Genomic DNA, 18990 nt, shown 5'->3' on the forward strand with positions numbered 1-18990 from the left:
GCGTCTATTAATGGCAGTGGAAAAACCGAAGGCAGTGGCAGTGATGTATGTCCCAGGCCACCAGTCTGCCAAGACGCCGGAAGCTGTCGGTAACAACAGAGCAGATCAAGAAGCAAAGAGAGTAGCAATGGTGAGTCCTCCCATGGAGACAGGGCAACCTTCCACGGTTGCGGCGATAGACGTGCCGGTCCCAGAGCTCCCTCCGCTACCCCCCCGACCAGAATACTCCACAGAGGATTTCACTTGGATGAGAGCCCACTCCCCCTTTAGAGAAGGGGAAGACGGATGGAAAAGCGACTTGGAAGGCAAGTTAATTCTGCCTGAAAAACTCGGACGATTCCTGTTGGCTAACTTACATAAGTCCACCCATTTGGGGCGGAGAAAATTACTAGACTTGTTGACATCTGCGCAGCTCCGATTTCCGAACCAGACCATAGCAGTCCGCCAAATTGTGGAAGATTGTGCCAGCTGCACAATCATGAAACCAGGACGAAGGGAGGGGCACCATACAGGTACTCGGGAACGGGGGAGGGCTCCGGGAAGAAGTTGGGAAGTGGATTTTACTGAGGTAAAACCGGGAAAGTTTGGGTACAAATATTTGCTGGTATTCATAGATACCTTTTCAGGCTGGGTGGAGGCTTTTCCTACAAAGAAGGAGACGAGTCAGGTAGTGGCAAAGGCTTTGCTAGAGGAAATCATACCCAGATATGGGGTGCCCGAGGCAATTGGGTCAGATAACGGTCCGGCTTTTGTTAGTAAGGTCCTGCAGGGACTAGCCCAGACTATGGGGGCCAATTGGAAGCTACATTGTGAATATAACCCCCAGAGCTCAGGGCAAGTAGAAAGGATGAATAGGACACTAAAGGAGACTTTAGCCAAATTGGCCCTGGAGACTGGCGGTGATTGGGTGACGCTCCTTCCCTTGGCCATCTTCCGAGTCCGGAACTCCCCCTATGTCCATGGGCTAACTCCCTTTGAGATCCTGTATGGGGCTCCACCCCCCATCATTCAGAGGACCTTAAGCCCAGAACTAGGTGATCTGGCCCCAAATTACCTGACCATGTTGCAGGCTTTAGCTAAAGTGCAACAACGGATTTGGCCCTTAATTCAAGCATACCACGCTGTTAAGAGGGACCCGGCTCCGGAACATGGCATAGTCCCGGGTGACATGGTATGGGTTAAAAGGCATCAGTCCAAAACCCTAGAGCCTAGATGGAAAGGACCTTATGTTGTACTGTTTACTACCCCTACCGCCCTCAAGGTTGATGGCATCGGACCTTGGATCCACCACTCCCACGTGCGTCGAGCCAATCATCAAAAACAAGAAGGGGTCAAGGAGTGGACTGTACGGCGGCACCCAGACAACCCATTAAAGCTAAAGCTTTTGTGGCCCCGGGAACATGCAGAGCCTTCAGGAGCAGCCACGGATGGGGTGGCTGATCGCTCTGATCTTGCTCAATGCCCAGAGCGGGAGCCTCGCAGAAACCAACCCTCACCAGCCCTATAAGCAAACCTGGATACTCACCGATGGGGAGACTCATACCACCCTCAACGAGACTACTCGCACTGCCCCCATAGGAACTTGGTGGCCGGAGCTTCAGTTCTGCTTCAGAGACATCAATCCTGCCTACAAGTCTACTGCCCCGGAGTCAGCCCGACGTTATGGGTTTTATGCCTGCCCCGGCCACAAAAAGAACCAGGAATGTGGGGGGATACAATACTCCTTCTGTAGGTCATGGGCATGTGTCACATCCAATGATAGTGAATGGAAATGGGGGATATCAAAATCAGACCTAGTCAAATTTGCCTTTGTAAATGGGATATTAAGGGGGCACAGAATTCCAATACCCACCCATAAATGCCAGCCCACGGATCTAGATAGAATCAAGGTCACTTTCACTGAAACTGGCAAGAAGGACACCCCTGGGTGGATACAAGGTAAGGTATGGGGACTTGTATTTTATAAATATGGTGGACATGCTGGCTCGACCATAGTGGTCAGATTAAAAATTGAGCCCATAGGGCCACCGTCCACAGCAGTAGGCCCCAATAAGGTACTTAGGCCGCCCAATGTAAAGCCATCTCCCCAACCTTCCACAACTCACCACCTTCCCTCAACCATAGCTCGGGCTAATGTTACAACTCCAAGACCATCAGAAACCAGCCCTCCCCTGGTGAGGCCCAGTCTCATGACCGCATCTAAAGACCCCCTCTGGGAGCTAGTGGGTGCTGCCTTCCTGACGTTAAACCACACCAACCCTAACATGACTAACTCCTGTTGGTTATGTTATGATGTGAGGCCCCCATTCTATGAGGCAATAGGGCTAAACACCACTCACGATACCTCATCTGAGGAAAACCCTACTCAATGTTCCTGGGGAGACCGTAAGAGAGGTCTGACCATACAGCAGGTAAACGGCCAAGGAACCTGCTTAGGAAAAGTGCCAAAGAACAGACGGGACTTATGTACTGTTATTAACGCCAGTTCTACCTGGGAAAATGCTATTAAATGGGTAATTCCAAAGGACCATGGGTGGTGGCTATGCTCGCAGTCCGGACTCACCCCATGCCTATCAACTAAGGTGTTTAACAGCTCTAAAGAATTCTGTGTTATAGTGGTTGTGCTGCCCCGCATCCTCTATCATTCGGAGGAAAGTCTATATTCATACTGGAATATAGGAACAGGTGAGAGAAAGAAGAGAGAGCCTATTTCTACACTAACCATTGCTACCCTACTTAGCCTAGGGGTGGCTGGGGCAGGGACCGGCATAGCCTCCCTGGCTACTCAACATAAAGGGATGTCTTCGCTGCGCGCAGCCATAGACGAAGATATAGAGAGAATAGAAACCTCCATTAGCCACCTAGAAAAATCCCTCACTTCTCTGTCTGAGGTAGTACTTCAAAACCGACGAGGTCTGGACTTGTTGTTCCTCCAAAAAGGGGGACTATGCGTTGCTCTAGGGGAAGAATGTTGTTTTTACGCTGACCATACCGGAGTTGTTCGTGACTCCATGTCTAAACTCCGAAAGAGCCTGGAACAAAGAAAACGAGAAAAAGAGGCAGGGGAAAGCTGGTTCGAGTCTTGGTTTAACCAGTCCCCATGGTTGGCTACCCTTTTATCTGCACTGGCAGGGCCAATAATAATCATCCTACTGCTTGTTACCATAGGACCCTGGATTCTAAACCGACTTATGACTTTTGTCAAAAGTCGAATTAATACTATCCAACTTCTGGTCCTCCACCAACAATATCAGGCTCTTCATCCTCTTGAGGATGATTCCTCAATTTAGGCCATAAGAAAGGGGGGAATGAAAGGAATATGAGGTCTCAGCAGGCCCCAACCCCCTTGTTGGAGAAACCAGTACCAAACATCCCATGTAGATAAGATAAGCAATGCGGCAGGGCTCAGTTAGGGCATATAGAATGTGAGGAATGCAAGATGTGAGATACGAGCAAGATGTGAGATACGAGCAAGATGTGAGGTACGAGCAAGATGTGAAGTACGTGCAGGATGTGCTCTGCCTGCTTGTCTAATGTTGATAACAAAAATATGCACGCCACTGCAGTCTATATAAGATTTCCCCCTAAGAGGCTCAGGGTCTTGCTTTCCTAACCGGTCCTGCGTGTCCGTGTGGGAGCTCGACCCTGGCTAGCCAGTCCAATAAACTCTGCTTTGTTGATTGCATTCACGCCTGGCTCTCTGTCTCTCGGGGGAATAGGATTCCGGGTCCTAACAAGTTGTCTCTCGTTTTTTTTTGTGGACCTTACTGATTGGTTGTCTCTTCCTTGGATCATGGTTGAGCTTCCTGCAGGAACATTTCTGCAAGCTTGGCTTTTACTTCTGGGTCCCCCAGTGGGTCCAATCCATCCTCCATATTCCATCTGTTCCTTGGTATTCCTTTGTCTGACAGGTGTCCTTAAAATGTAGGCTTCCTCCACATTCTCCCCGGACAATGCTACAAGTCCAAAACTGATTTTAGTGGGGTGGAGTTCTCATAGGGTCGTAGAGATGTCCTGCCTATGGATTTGCTGTTCTGGCAGAAGATGATTGAGCAGTCCATGGGAACATGACAAGGTCTAACTGAATACTAGAATAAAATTGTATGGAAACCTGGTGGGGGGGGGGGGGCTAAGAAGCACTGGAGGGTTGGGCAGTAGGGGACAAAACCCACATTGTAGCATCATTTGTAACTTTATGGCCTGGAGGTGAGAAGAAACAAATCTGGTTAGCATATTAATAAAGCAAAGATCAATGGTGAAAGGAGTAGATATGAGAGGTCTTAAGAAGGGGAGAAGCTAGAATAACCATGACCAGGTATTTTCCCTTGAGAGCATCGTGGGTAGTTCCTTCTCTGAGCTCAGAGGCTTGGGGGGTTAGTTTATAAATGTTAGTTTGAACTTGTCCTGATCTATTAACTCAAAAGCAACAATCTTCTCCAAGATTGGGTGACAGCGAGCACATCTAAGGCCCTCCTGTTTTGTAAGACTATTGCCACTGAAGAGTTGATTTGTCTTTATACATCAACAGGAGTTTGGGCTAGGGTATCTAAAGCATTTGCTATCTCAGGTGACAGGATTTTGTAGATTAGAGAGGAAGAAAGAACTTCCCCCCAACTCTCCTATCATGGGTCTGATGTAATTTTGAGGCTTACTAGCAGAGGCATGAGTTGGATAGCCCTCCTGTTTTTAAGAGGTTGTGGATGTCCACACCTAAGGAAGAACAGCTGGATTTTTCCCGAAGTTATAGAGGGAGATAGAAAGGCTAGTTTTTATCTAGTTATAAGGTAGACAGGCAAGGACTGTAGCGTTAGGAACCCTGCATATGAACCATTTCTTTACAATCTTTTGTCTTAAAGTAGAAATCTTCGCCATTACATGCTTGCACAGTGGCCTAAGAAGAAATTAAATGAAGTTGGGAATTGATCACATCTTTCCCCACAGTTCGAGACTTTCTTTTAATGGTCTAACAGACATGCATTTGAGCATAGACACACACAATATAGCTTTGAACTCTCCCGGTGAAAGTTGGGCTTTCTTGTTTGTGTTTGTTTGTTTATTGAGACAGGATCTTGAGGCTCAGGCTTGCCTTGAACTTGAGACCTTCCTGCCTCCATCTCTCAGGCTTACATGTTGCACTTGACCTAGGGAAAGTTTTTAAATATTATTGTCTATTGATGGGAAACCAGGTCATGTTTTCCTTTGCTCCCTATCAACTTTCAATCTTTATTTAGTCTCTCTTTTTTGGTGAATTGCCAAAAGCTTCACAGTTTATGATGCTTGATATCCAATGCTCTCATTAGTTGAATTTTCTCTCCCACCAGGTTGTGGAGTTGGGTTTGGGAAGAACTCCCCATGAATGAAAATTCCCAACCTTTCCTTAGCAAATGGAGAAGCTAGGATAACCTGTTTGAACGAGTGGTTGGGAGAGCATATACCTGTCATCCCAGCACTGGGAAGGCTAAGGCAGGAGGCTCATGAGTTCAAAGCCAGCCTAGGCTTCATAGCAAGTTGAAGGTCATTTTGAGCTACATAGTGAGACTCTGCCTCACACAACAAACCAAAGAATAAATAAATAAAGACGTGACTATGTAGAAAGTATCAGAACATTTAAAATTTAGCCATAATGTGATAGTTTTAATCAAATAACAAATTTTATTTCATTTGTTCCCAAGTGCTCTATTTCAGGGTTGGCTCATAAGGACACCATCAAAATCGGGAAGTTTCCTGATGACATGTGTTTGTACATCTGCACTCCAATGCCTCTCTCTTTTCTCACTCCTGTAAAAGCAATTTTGTTTGAGTCTCTTGAGGCATTGGAGGCATGTTTTACACAACCAATTTCCCGACGTATTAATTCAGTTGAGGATTCCTGGTGTGGCTGTGCAGAATGCCAAGCAATGAGGAAACTGTTTGTTTCAAAGCAGGAGATGCCAATGCAATGACAGGCTGTGTGAAGGCATGTAGCTGGTGGCTGTTAAACCTGCATTTCCTGACATTCATAATGGCCCCTTAGCCACTAGACGTGAGCAGAGACTACTCAATAAGACAGCCTTCTTTTTCATAGTGTGTTTAACAATGCAAAGGGCTTTTAAATAATTATTTCAACTAATCCTAACAATAACCCTATCAGATCAGTAGGGATATCCTGGCAACATAAGAACATCCTAAACGTCATTCTTCTAAGACAAAGGCCTATTTCTCCTACTCAGAACCTGGGTCCTCCCCTATAAGTAGAAAGCACAGTTAAATTAGACTGTTTTCAACAAATGTTCATGGAGCCCCTTCTATGGGGTAGTGGGTGCTTTAAGATGTTTGGGGGACTGCAGATGAGTGAGACACAATTACTGCCCTAAGAAAACTCCGTCCATCATGGAAGAGACATGGATACCACTACCTATCATCAGTTGCCCAAAGTGCTAGAACCAATGCTGGGAAGGAGTGGGGAGGAAGATATTGCAGAGTTGTAACGGGTGTGCTCAGCCCTGGGGTATAAGTGGTATCTTGCCTGGCTGGGACATGAAAGGAAGACATTCCAGGGAGAGGTCACAGCATCTGTGCGGGACAAGCATGAACAATACGATTTCTTTGAAAGATGGTTGGGGCAGGAAGGATGCATTCGACTAGACAGATGGTGGAACTCCTATGTGCTGTGCTAAAAGATTTGGATTAATCCGTAAACCAGAGAGGTGGGGTGGAGGAGACTAATCAGGTGTGAGTTACACACTTCAAGGGCTTGCTGTCTTGGGCAGTTCTTAATCATCACCTAGAAACTAGGGGTAATACTCATCCTTATGGCTGAATTTTGAATGTTAGTGAGCTAGTATATGATTTTTTTGTCTTTTGTTTGTTTGCTTTTTGTTTTATTGTGGATACCTAACCCAGGGCCTTGTACATGCTAGGTAAGCATCCTCCCGCTGGCTCCTACGTAGCTTAAGCTGGCTTTGAACTTTCAATTTTCCTGCCTCAGCTTCTCTAGTGCTGTGCTTATAGGTATGCTTCACCATACTTGGCTGTGAGTTAGCATGAAGAGGGCTTCACCCAGTGCTGGCACACAGTGTCAAGTAACTATTAAGTACTATCCAGCTGTATTTCTTCATCTTTTTTGATTAAGACTCCTTTGCGAATGAGCAGTTACTTCTCTGTAAGCAATATTTTGAATATAATTTAATGGTGTTCACTTAGCCCTTGAAACTGGATACTTCTTTCTTTCTTTCTCTCTCTCTCTCTCCTCCCTTCCTCCCTTCCCTCCCTTGCTCCCTCCCTCCCTGTCTTCCTTCCTTCCCTTTCTTTTGCAGTACTGGGGATTGAACTCAGGGACTTGTACTAAATGTTCACTTGAGCCCCACCCCCAGCCCCTTTTGCTTTTAGTTTGTTTTTGATAGAGTTTTGTGCTTTTGCCCAGGCCAGTCTCAGACCTTAATCCTTGTCTCTCCACCTCCTGAGTAGCTGGGACCATAGGCGTGTACCACCATGCATGGCTTGGTTTTTTTCTTTTGTTTTAAGGCAGGGTCTTGCTGTGTAGCCCAGGGTAGCTTTGAACTGGAGATCATCCTGCCTTCACCTCCAGAGTGCTGAGATTTCAGGCCTGAGACACTACGCTCAACCCTGGCTTGTTTTTGAGATAAGGTCTTGCTAACTTTTCCTGGGTTGTCCTCAAACCGGGATCCTCTTGTCTCTGCCTTGTAAGTAGCTGGGATTACAGATAGGAACCAGGACCCCTGGCTCTGAAACTAGATTCTAAATGAAGAATTCTACAATAAGACATAGGCAAATCATCTAAAAAAAATTTTTTTGAGACAGTGCCTCAATATGCAGCCCAGACTGGTTTCAAACTCCTAATGCTCCTTCTTCTGACTCCCAAGTGCTGGGATTACAAGTGTGTTCCACTATGCATGGATCTGAAAAAAACCTCTAAGACAAGTTTCTCAAGCAGTTTTAGGTTCGCAGTAAAATTAAGGAAGATACAGAGATTTCTCATAAACCCCATGCCACATATGTACCTCCCTCATTATCAATATATACCAACACATGACCCAGCAGGGGCACATTTGCTACGACTGATAAGCTACTTTGATCACCATAAGCACCCGACATCCGCAATGTACATTAGAGCTCACTCTGACCGTTGTACATTCTGTGACTTTGACACTTGTAGAACGACAAGTTCCTACCATTAGAGGGTCATTCATGTGGAGTAGTTTCACACAACTAAAACATTCCCTGGACTTTCATGTGAAGTTTTCCAGCAGGAGAGTATTAATATCAGATTTTTAAAGAAAAAAAAAACCTATATTTTTAGTGACATATTGCATGTTGGAGAAGGAAACCATCCTTGTTTTATAGACCTGTCTATGCATCAGAAGCATCTGTAGAGATTTTTAGACACAACAGTGTTCCACTTCCTCCCCAGACATTTGGATCTGATTATTCTGGAGGAAGGCTGGGCATCAGGATTTTTTAGAATCTTCCAGGTGACTCTGGGCTGGGACTATAGCTCAGTAGTACAGCACAAGGTTCTGGGTTCTATCCCTAGCAATGAAAAAAATCTCTTCCAAGTGATTCTGTTTAGTGGCTGGTTTTGAAGACTGCTAAGCAGGATTACTGTTAGTCAGCTAGAGAAAGGATCACAGCTGGAGAGGGTAGGAAAGGAAAAGAGGAAGATTCAGGGCATTTTGGAAACCAAATCAGCAGGAGCAGGTGACCAATCAATACAGTGAGGTAACGGAGGAAGGGGATGGTTGAGGTCACCTGGGAGAGGTCAAAGAAGATACAACAAGGCTAATGATGGAACTCAGAGAGTCATGGACCCTGGAGGCCACACTGAGGGAGAGGAAAGCCCTGGTGCGCGATGGTGAGGGCCAGGAGAGAAGGAAGCAGGAATTTCCAGGACTTATTGTGTGAAATGCAGCAAAGAGGTGGACTGAGGTGAGGACCAAGAGGAACAGGCCCAGGTTTCATCTTTAGGAGGTAGTTGTGGCTTTTGAGACAGAAACCAAGGGCCAGAGAGGGCAGCAGAGAAAGAAATTGAGGAAGCCTGAACATCAGGGTGGGAAGTTTGGGCTAAAAGCAATGAAAGCAGTAGCTGCAGGGGAGGAAGGGTGGAGGAGCAGAGGTTTATTTTCGGCTGGAACTATGTTATTGTAGTCTGAGGGGAAGGAGCCAGGCCAGAGGAAGCCATCAAAAATAGAGGAGGAAGGGGACGGCTGATGGTGCCAGGGCTCAGCCAGGCCTCAAAAACACTGGGTAAAGATCTGCTTTTCGGTCCAGCTAGAGAGGCTTATTTCTTAGAGGCAAGAAGTGAAGAAGTTTCCAGAACAATACAGGCTGTCTAATAAGCCACCCAGGGAAGTCTCTGAATCTCATGGCAGCTTCCTTACTTACAGTCTCCTTTTCAGGTCCAATTCCTGGAACTCAGTGTGTTTCTCTCCTTGTCAAAATGCTGCTCTCCTGCAGAACTTGAGGCTGGCTGAGGGCGAGGTGGAGTATTTGAAGTATCTGCGCTCTTCACTGTCCTGAAAGAAAAGCACAGCGTCTCCTTTTCTTACAAGATGATGATTCAGCACAGTTTGAGAAGAATCTGTTGCGGTTACAAAGCTGGATGGATGCTCACCACTCTGGCTGGTGCTTCCTGTCCTCTCAGAGGGTCTCTCCTCTATTCCCTGGCCCCTTGCTTCTGGCCACACTGCTCACGGTTCACCCTTCCCAACTGGCTTTATCCTTCTGGCTCTGGGGTCCTCTTGTGTACAGTGAATCCCCTCAGGTTCCTGACCTCCATCTACACGCCTTCTCTTCCCAATGTCGTATCATCTCACCTTATCACTTTTGATGTCATGCCTATGCTGAAGTCTCCCCAGTCATGACCTCCTGTCCAACAGAGTCCCCACTGCATGGCTGATGTGTCCCAACAGAAGTCTTCATTTTCCAATCTCATTGTACGCTGCGACTGTGGCCCTGGCTGCTTACCCAGAAGCTCAGAGCTGCCCTGGCTTCTTTGCTTGTCCCAGGAGTACAATCTGTCTGTGAGTCCTGGTGACTCTTCCTCAGAAACCTCTTGAAATCCGTCCACTTCTTGCATCTCCAGTGTAGTGCGGGGTGACTCAAAGTGGGGTTTGCAGACCAGCAACAGCAGAGTCTCCTGGGAGTTTGTCAGCAACGGCAAGTCCTGGGGTACTCTCCAGAATCAGGCATTCTGGGGATGGCGCCCTCCAGACGAGTCTGAGGACAGCTAAAGTGTGACAAGTGCTGCTCTGTCCATGCCTCGGTGATCTCTGGTCCAAGGTGCCACAACAGCCTTCAACAGGTCTCCTTGTTGACCCTCTTGTCCCACTATAAGCTGCTCTTCCCCAGCAATGAGAGGACTATTTTTTTAAAAACAGTATCAGTTTATGTCACAGTTCTGCACCCCAGTTTGAAACCTTCCATGCCTTCCCCCAGATATAATACAACCCAGGTTCTCTTTTTTGGTCCAGTGTGGGATCTGAACTGATCTACCACTGCAGCCGCTACCAGAACCTTCCTTCCACTTTCCCTGGGCTCTCCCTTTCACAGGTACCCCAGCTGTTCCTGAATTGGGTCCTCTCATTTGCCTTCCCTTTTCCTGTAGTGTTCTTGCCTGAACATCCATGACCTGTCCCCTCATGTCATTTTCTTCTCAGTGTAGCTGGCACATCTTTTCAAGAAGCCTTCATGACTCACCAGCCCACAGGAATCTCCTTTTACTAAACCCTCTGCATAGTATTTATTGCTAGAATCATAAATTTTTTCTTGTTTATTGTCCAGTGTAATATAAGTTTTATGAGAAATAAAACTTGGTTTATCTTGTTCAATGCTATGCCCAAGTGCGAAAACAGTGCCTGGTGCATATAAGACACTTATTAGATGCTCAGTAAATATTTGCTGAACGAATAACTTTACTTTTTTTTTTTTTTTTAACAAACAGGGTCTCAAACTCGAGATCCTCCTGCTTCAGCCTCAGAGTGCTAAGATTACAGGCATGTACTACCACACCCAGTTTCAACTTCACTTCTTCCTTACTTTTATGCCCAAAGTTGTTATCATGAACTGTGTCCACTCAAATGTCCCCCCGCCTCACGTGGCTGTATTTCTGGGCGCCTCAGTCAGCATGAGTCTCATCTCAGAGGGCTTAGTTCCACATGTTAGTGTGTCCCCTGAGAGCACATCTCAAAAAGGAGGCAAGAGTGTGAAAGGACATGATTAGCAGGTTATGGTCTTGGACATTCAAGGAGGGAATCTGAATGTTTATGCCTGGGCCTCTGTCTTTCTTGTTGTCTAGCACTAGCTGAAATTGCCTAACTTTTATGATCATGGCCTTTGTGGTCAAAGCTGCTGGAGTTCAAGCCTGGCTCTGAAATTACTGCAGTGAGACCTGGAGTTGAGACCTGGCCTGCTGAGGTCAGAATGCAGCAAGGTCATCAGCTACATGGTCTGAAAGGAAAGCTCTATGGCAGTGAAAAACAGCAGATGAACATGGTTAGAAATTGGAAGTAGTCCGATGAGAGTGCATTGCAATAGTGCATTTGAAGAAAGACTGGAATCGAAGCTTCAAAAGTAAAACTCACTAAGCCTCAGTTTCCCCATTTGTAAACTGGAGGTGATCACAGTCCCTGCAACACAGGACTGTTGAGAGGTTTAAATAAGATGCCTATAATGAGCAGGCACCAGTAATCCTAGCTACTCAGGAGGCAGAGATCAGGAGGATTGTGGTTCGAAGCCTGCCTGGGCAAATAGTTCGTGAGACCCTGTCTCAAAATACCCATCACAAAAAGGGCTGGAAGAATGGTTCAAGGTGAAGGCCTTGAGTTCAAGCCCCAGTACTGCAAAAAAAAAAAAAAAAAAAAGAAAAAAGAAAACAAAACCAAGATGTCCATAATCTACATTTTAATGCCTATAATGTAAAATGGTAAAACACTCCTTAGTGCTACCTATTATTATCATTGCTGTTGTTATTTTTTGAGAAAGAGAGGTAGGGAGGTAGGGAGGTGGGGGAGGAGAGAGAGAGAGAGATGACTAGTGCAGATGATTCACACACACACACACACACACGCACACACGGTACTGTCATAGCCATAAGGAGAAAAATGCAAGCTGCAAATACATTAAGATGTCATTCTTTACCTTCCAAATTGGCAAATGCCACTGTTGGAGGAAACACAGGAAAGGGAGGGAAAGAATTTTGGCAATAACCAACAAACTTACAAATGAACCTACCTCTTGGCTCAGCCAGTCCCCTTCGAGGAAGTTATGCTGCAGCTAATGTACCATGTGTGCACAGTGGTACCTGTAAAGGATGCTCAGGGTAGTGGTGTTTCAGTAGCAAAATACTGGAAGCAACAACATGTCCAGGAGTGGGGACCTGGTTAACAAGTCTTGGCATATGGATATAATGTAACAAACAGAATGAGAAAACTCCTTAATGCACTGATGCAGTGCACTTTCTAAAGTAGACTGTAAGTGAAAAGGCAAGGTGCAGGACACAGCAAAAAACAGGCAAAGGAAAAATGCATCTGTACCATGTGTGAGGACTTTTTTTTTTGGTGGTTACTGGGGTTTGAACTCAGGGCCTCACATGTGCGAGGCAGGAACTCTACTACTTGAGTCATTCTGCTAACACTTTTTTGTGTTGGGTGCTTTTGAGATAGGGTCTTTTTTTTAATGTATGCAACTAAAATATCTCTGAAAATACAGAGTAGAAGAAAAATTTGTAATAAGAAATATATTCTTTTGTATGTTTTAAATCCTGAACTGTGTGTACTTTAACAAGTAGATTCCAATCCTCCCTGCTTTCCTCTCTCCTCCCTCCCTTTTTCCCTCCCTCCTTTACTTCCTTCTTTCCTTCCAATCTTCGAAGTATTGGGGATTAAACTCAGGGTAGGGTCTCACAGTTTTCCCTGAGCTGGACTTGGCCTCCTTACTAGCTGGTATTACAGGTGTGTGCTACCACATCTGGCAAAGATTCTAATTTTTTTTAAACTTCTTACCTGGTACGTGATACCTGGCTCAGGAAATGGGAAATGGTGCACCTCTTTTACTAGTGACTAACATCAAAGGCAAAGGCAATGATAACAAAGGTAGTCAGCATCCAGACATTCTTTGGATTCTGTGCTTAATGGTATGATAGAAAGCTTGTAGAGAGATAATAACTGACTGTGCCAGAGGAATCTACCTGTGCAACATTCTGATATCTCCTGAGTTTTCAAAAAGGAAATCTTTTCTTTCTCATTTTTCTAGCGTACAAGTACATAGCATGTGTTTGGAAAAATGTGTTTAGCCATATGGTTTTAACTGTGCTTTTTTGGGGACGGGGGACAAGAGGAAGAGAGGATATACATTTTCTGTGTTGGCTGAGCTGGTGCCCTGTGAAGGGGCCTCAGCAGAGTCAGAGGAAGTGAAGCTGGCTTTCCCGTGTGCACTGCTTTCCCTGTTTCAAGTTCTGTGCATGACAGCCCCCAGGCCTGCAGAACCCCTGCCAGGTGCCCCCAGCACCTCTGACACTTTGCCTAACATACATGGGCTGCTTTCCTTCCTCCCAATTTGCTTCTAATCCCTAGCTCCCTGCAAGTCCCCTCGCTTTGTATCGTACTACCTAAGACTAGGAGGATATAGGAATGAGTACTGATATTATTAATTGGTTATTTAATTACACAAACATTTCTTGAGATCCTTGTATATATTTGGCATCATGTCAAGAGCTAGAAACTAGCTAGGCATGGTAGTGCATGCCTGTAATTTCAGCTTGGGAGGTGGAGGCAGGAGGATCCTGCATACACTTATAGATTCACACACGTGCGCAGACTCACATAGAACACACACGGAGGCACACACTCAGACACATGTACACTCACACGCTGACTCATATGAACACATACATGCTTACACACACTCAGACACATGCTCACAGAAAGATACGCTGACACACATGCTGTTAGAGGCCAGCCTGGGCTACACAGTGAGTTCTAGCCCATCCTGAGCAACTAACAAAACCCTGCCTGAAACAAACAAACAAACAAAAAACAAAGAGCTAGAAATTCAAGGAAGAATAAGAAATGACCCTGATCTTAAAGGTACTCACACTCATTTATGGGAGACAGATTACAGTAGGAGGATGGGCAAGGCGGCACTCAGCCGCAATCCAGGCTAATTGGGAGGCTGAAGCAGGAGGATTACAAGTTTGAGTGCCAGCCTGGGCTACTGAGTGAGACTATCTCAAAATAAAGTTAAAAAGGGCTGGGGAGGTAGTTCAGTGTTCAAGTGTTTGTCTAACACGTACAAGACCCTGGGTTCAATCCCCAGCACTGCAAAAAGAATCATAGTAGAGTGTGGGTGTACATGGGTGTTTCATAGAACCAGGAAGGGCCCCTAAGCCAGCTTTGCAAGGAGGAGGGTGTTCAGAAGAATCCTGGAGAAGTGAGGTCTGAGTCTCAAAGGCTAAGTGGAGGACAAGAGGGAGAGGGGAACAAGCAGGGGGAGGGCGCTTGAGGTGAGGGGCCTTCTGTAGGTACACGAGTGGTAGTGTCAGCAAGAGCAAAGGCTTGCAGGTGAGGAGGAACCCCCTGTGTGTGTGTGTGTGTGTGTAGTCTCAGCACATCTGCATGTGTGGGCGTGTGTCTGTGAGAGTGTGTGTATGTGTGAATCTGTGCATGAGTGTGTGATTCTGTGTGTTTTGGGGTGTGAATCTGTATGTGTCTGTGACTGAGGGAGTGTGTCTGCGTGTGACGGAGTGTGAGTGTGTGTGTGTCTGTTTGTGTGTCTACCAGCTTAGCTAGGACATGTGTGCAGCAGCAGGCAAGGGAAAGGAAGGAGGAAGTCACAGAGAAGGTCAGTGCCACACAGGGGCAGAGACCCAGGTTGAGCACACTGACAAGCAGGACATTGGCACAGGTGGCCTCTCAGCAGCAGTGGGGTCTGAGCCAGGCTGTCAAGTGCTGAGGAGGGAGAGGGCAGTGGGACTGGAGAGCCAGGTAACAGTGAACACTTTCTGAGCCCATTCTGTGTGACAAGGGACAGTGTCAGTGCAGTTCATTCTCCCAGCCACTGCAGGGTAGACAGAATCCACAGACTCCTGTTGCAGATAAGGAAACAGAAGGCACAAAATGTCCAGGTGATTTGCCACAGCCATGCAGGTAGGAGTGGAAGACCAGGGGTGGAAGGTTCCAGAATCCAAGCTTTTGAGCACTAGTAAGCAGGGATACCAGAAATGTGTCAGCTGCTAGAGAGCAACGCAAGGCTGCTAGAAAGTGGAGCAATTTATGGGCAGAAATAAAGTGTCTGGGGACATGGGAGCGATGACTAAGACACCAAGGTTCAGGAAGATAAAGTGGAGGCTTGGGCTGGGCAGTAAAGACATCGTCTGTGACCTCTGAGATGGTAAGTTCAGCAGCACCGAGGTGGACGAAGCCTGATAAAGTGGAACATGATTGCAAGGACTTAAGAGGAGCCACCACTAGAGTGGTGGCAAGAGGAGGCGATGGCTGAAGGCAGGAAGGAGACAGCTGACCTCAGAGATGGCAGAAAGGGAGCCTGGTAGTCAGGACTCCCCAGAGAAACTGAGCCTACTATGTGGTAGAGAGAGAAACAGACCCGACTGATTCACTGTGAGGAACTGCTTCACAGGATTGTGGAGGTCTACAGCGTGCCAGTTGGAGACCCAGCATAGTCAGTGCTATGGTTCAAGCGCAAATGCTTGAGACCCAGGAAGAAATGATGTTTCAGTGTGAGTCAAAGGCAAGAAGAAACCAATGTCTCAGCTCCAAGACAGTCAGGCAGCAGGGGTGCCTCTCACTTGCTATTCTATTCAGACCTTCAACTGATTGGATGAGACCCATCCATTTTAGGGAGGACCATCTACTTTGCTAAGTCTACTGGGTCAAATGGGGATCTCATCCAGAATCATCCTCATAGACACACCCAGAATAATGTCTCACCAAATATCTGGTCACACCTGGCCCAGTCAAGTTGACACATAAAATGAATGTTGCAGAGAGATAAGGCCAAGTTTGAGTGCAGATACATCTGTGTGAGAGAACAGACTTGGGGAGATATTGGGCCTCTCCTGAGTAATGTATATTCATCAAACTAGAAACAAGGCCTTAGACCAACTGCAGCTGGACACCTGGGGCAGGCCGGCCCGTTCCCTTTCTCAGCTGTCTCACGAGAGTGGGTGCTGAGCTCTACTTAGTAATTTATTTACAACTTTTATCAGTCAAATACCATGCTAGTTTTGTGACTGGCATTTGATGACTGAGTTTTGCTCTGATGATGACAGACTCTTGCTAACCAAAAACCTTACCTTCCATATGCATTCCACACACGTGCTCGGCCCTGCCAAATGCCTGGCTGATTCTTAGACCTTCCCACAGACTGTGCGTGAGTAAGGCATGAGTGTGACTCATCTGATGACTGTGTCTTACAGCATGATAGCATTTAAATCCACATCTGTTAGACTCTAAAATCAGTAAACTTACCACTATGTACACACACTTGAATGCCGACGTGTTTTGTCAGTTTCCTTTTAGGGGGTTTTACAGGAGAAATTTTAAATGAAGTCTTTGTAAAGCTCTTAAGAAAACAAACAGGAAGCTGGGCATGGTGTCACACACCTGCAGTCCCAGCTACCCAGGAGGCTGAGGAGGGAGGATCACTTGAGCTCATGAGCGGGAGGCCAGCCTAGGCAACACAGCAAGACCCCATCTCAAAAACTAAACAACATAAAAAACCTACCTTTGACCAGGCATGGTGGCATATATCTATAATACCAGCACTGGGGAGACTGAGGCAGGAGGATCTCAAGTTCAAGACCAGCATGGGCTACATAGCAGGCCCCTTCCATCCCTCCCCTCAAAAGAAAACAAACAGGAAATACTTGTTGTTTTAGACTGGTTGTACTTTGAAATACATGAAACATCATTTTTTTATGTAGTAAAAGTAGTAGTAAAGTTTATTAGGACAGGAACTTAGTATAGCAGGATAAAAGTGGAGAGAAATGGGGGAAAAGGGAGAAATATTTTCTGTTCCCCATGCAGAACATGGGAGTAAAGACTCCAAAAAATCTTATTTTTAATATTTAAGAATTTTGTATTTCAAACAAATAAAAAAAGAGAAAATAAATGTCCTACATGACATCACCACTAGAATTGTCACATTTTCCTGTGTCCCCCATACTTTCTCTAAATATATTGTATTGTGTACATACATGTGTGTGTATGGATATATAATACATAGTTTAATGTAATAATGCACTATATATAATGTTCTTCATATTAGTGCCTATACGCATACAAAAAGTATAGTTTGACACCATTTTTTTCTTTTTTTGGTGGTACTGGGATTTGAACTCAGGACCTCACACTTGCTAGGCAGGAGCTGTACTGCTTGAACCACTCCACCAGCCCACAGCACCATTTTGATGGTTGCCTTGAAACACTTTTAACCAGACTTACTTGTGCTACGATGTTCTTGGGAAGATAAATGATCTTGAACGAGAGTATCTTGTCACTGACTTGACAGAAGCTGGGAGAATTCTGTTCCCACTGTCTTGGAAAGGTGGACTGGGTTGGGCTGGCTGTTCCATGCAGAGGGAAGGGTGGGGCCCAACAGGCTCTCAGAAGTCACACTGCCCAGGCTCCACCCTGGCTCCAGCTCCCCCAGTCACTAGCCGTGTGACTGAGCAAGCTGCTCCTGCTCTGTGTCTCAGCTTCCTCATCCATTTACAAGGGGACAGCAGAGTGGCCCATGGAAAGTCTCAGAGCAGTGTCCCACTCCAAGCAGCATTCCATGCGTGTTTGTGTTTCCAGCTCCTGGCCTGCACTCTGGAAAGTCAGCAGCAGCGAGAGAGCCAAGGCAGAGGCAGGAGAAGCTGGTCCTGGGGTGGGAGCTGGGAGCCTGTAGGTTGCAGAACCTGCTGGATGAGTGGTCTTCAGAGGTCAGCCACGTGTGTGAGCCACTGGTCCAGAACACTGGACGTGGCTGGACGGAGCAGTGAGTCTGGGACTGTGTACTTAGACTCAGTGGCCCTTTGTAAGGAGCAAAGCAGCGTGGCGTGATGCTTAAAACTGGAACTTTGTCAGCGCGGATCCAGTTGATGTAAAGGGACTGACAGAGCAAGACAGAGGTGACTGGATTGCAGACAGACTCAGTCCCCTCTCTGCAGGGACATTTTGCCTTCTTTCAGTTGCCTTGACGTACCTGATTTTTAAAGCATTCAGAGATTTGATTGTCCTTCCTGTGATAACAGCTAGTGTTTCATTCTCATGTATTGAGTGTGTTTAGGCTTTGCTTCATGGAACCTTCCAGACGGCTGTCCAAGGTAGGAGCTATTCCCATTTTATATCAGAAATGCTGAAATTTGGAAAGGTTAAACAATTTGTGTACAATGCAATATCCATTTTCTCTTCATTCTTTAGTAACAGAATGCCAATTTTATTTGGGATGGTAACACATCCAGTGAGAAAAACCACATTTCACAGTAGCCCTAGCAGCTCTGCGTGGTCAGGTGACTAAGTTCTAGCTAATGAGGTGCAAATGAAAGTACTATGTGGGAGCCAGGCATGGTGGCACATACCTGCAATCCCAGCTACTTGGGAGGTGGAGATAGGAGGATTGTGGTTCCAAGCCAGTCTTAGAAAAAAAAAAAAAAGAATTCACAAAGAATAAATGAAGTATGGTAGCACAGGCTGGCAATCCCAGCTATACAGGAGGCGTAAGTAGGAGGGTGATGGTCCCAGGCAAAAACCATGAGACTCTATGTGAAAAATAACTAAAGCAAAAAGGGATGAGGGCCTGGCTCAGGTGTTAAGAGTGCTTGCTTAGCAATCACAAGGCTCTGAGTTCAAAGCCCAGGACCACATACACACACAAAAGTACTATTCTTTCCAGATACTGACTCTGCTATTTACTCTTTTTTTTTTGTAGTAGTAGTGGGTTTGAACTGAGGGCCTACACCTTGAACCACTCCACCAGCTCTTTTTTTTTTTT

At 46.1% G+C, this 18990-nt stretch overlaps 1 long non-coding RNA gene across 1 annotated transcript in view; it reads right to left on the reverse strand.

Annotated features, from left to right (window-relative positions):
- The window catches only part of LOC141421706 (uncharacterized), a 30230-nt gene extending 12645 nt beyond the window's left edge, over nucleotides 1–17585 (reverse strand). Inside the window, exons 1-2 of the long non-coding RNA XR_012446381.1 lie at nucleotides 17457–17585; nucleotides 9382–9512 (exon numbers count right to left, since the gene is read on the reverse strand). This is a non-coding gene — a long non-coding RNA (uncharacterized lncRNA). The remainder of the gene's footprint in view (nucleotides 1–9381; nucleotides 9513–17456) is intronic.
- Between the last annotated feature and the right edge of the window lie 1405 nt (nucleotides 17586–18990).

This window comes from Castor canadensis, chromosome 3 (genome assembly GCF_047511655.1).
Source record: "Castor canadensis chromosome 3, mCasCan1.hap1v2, whole genome shotgun sequence".
NCBI lineage: Eukaryota > Metazoa > Chordata > Mammalia > Rodentia > Castoridae > Castor > Castor canadensis.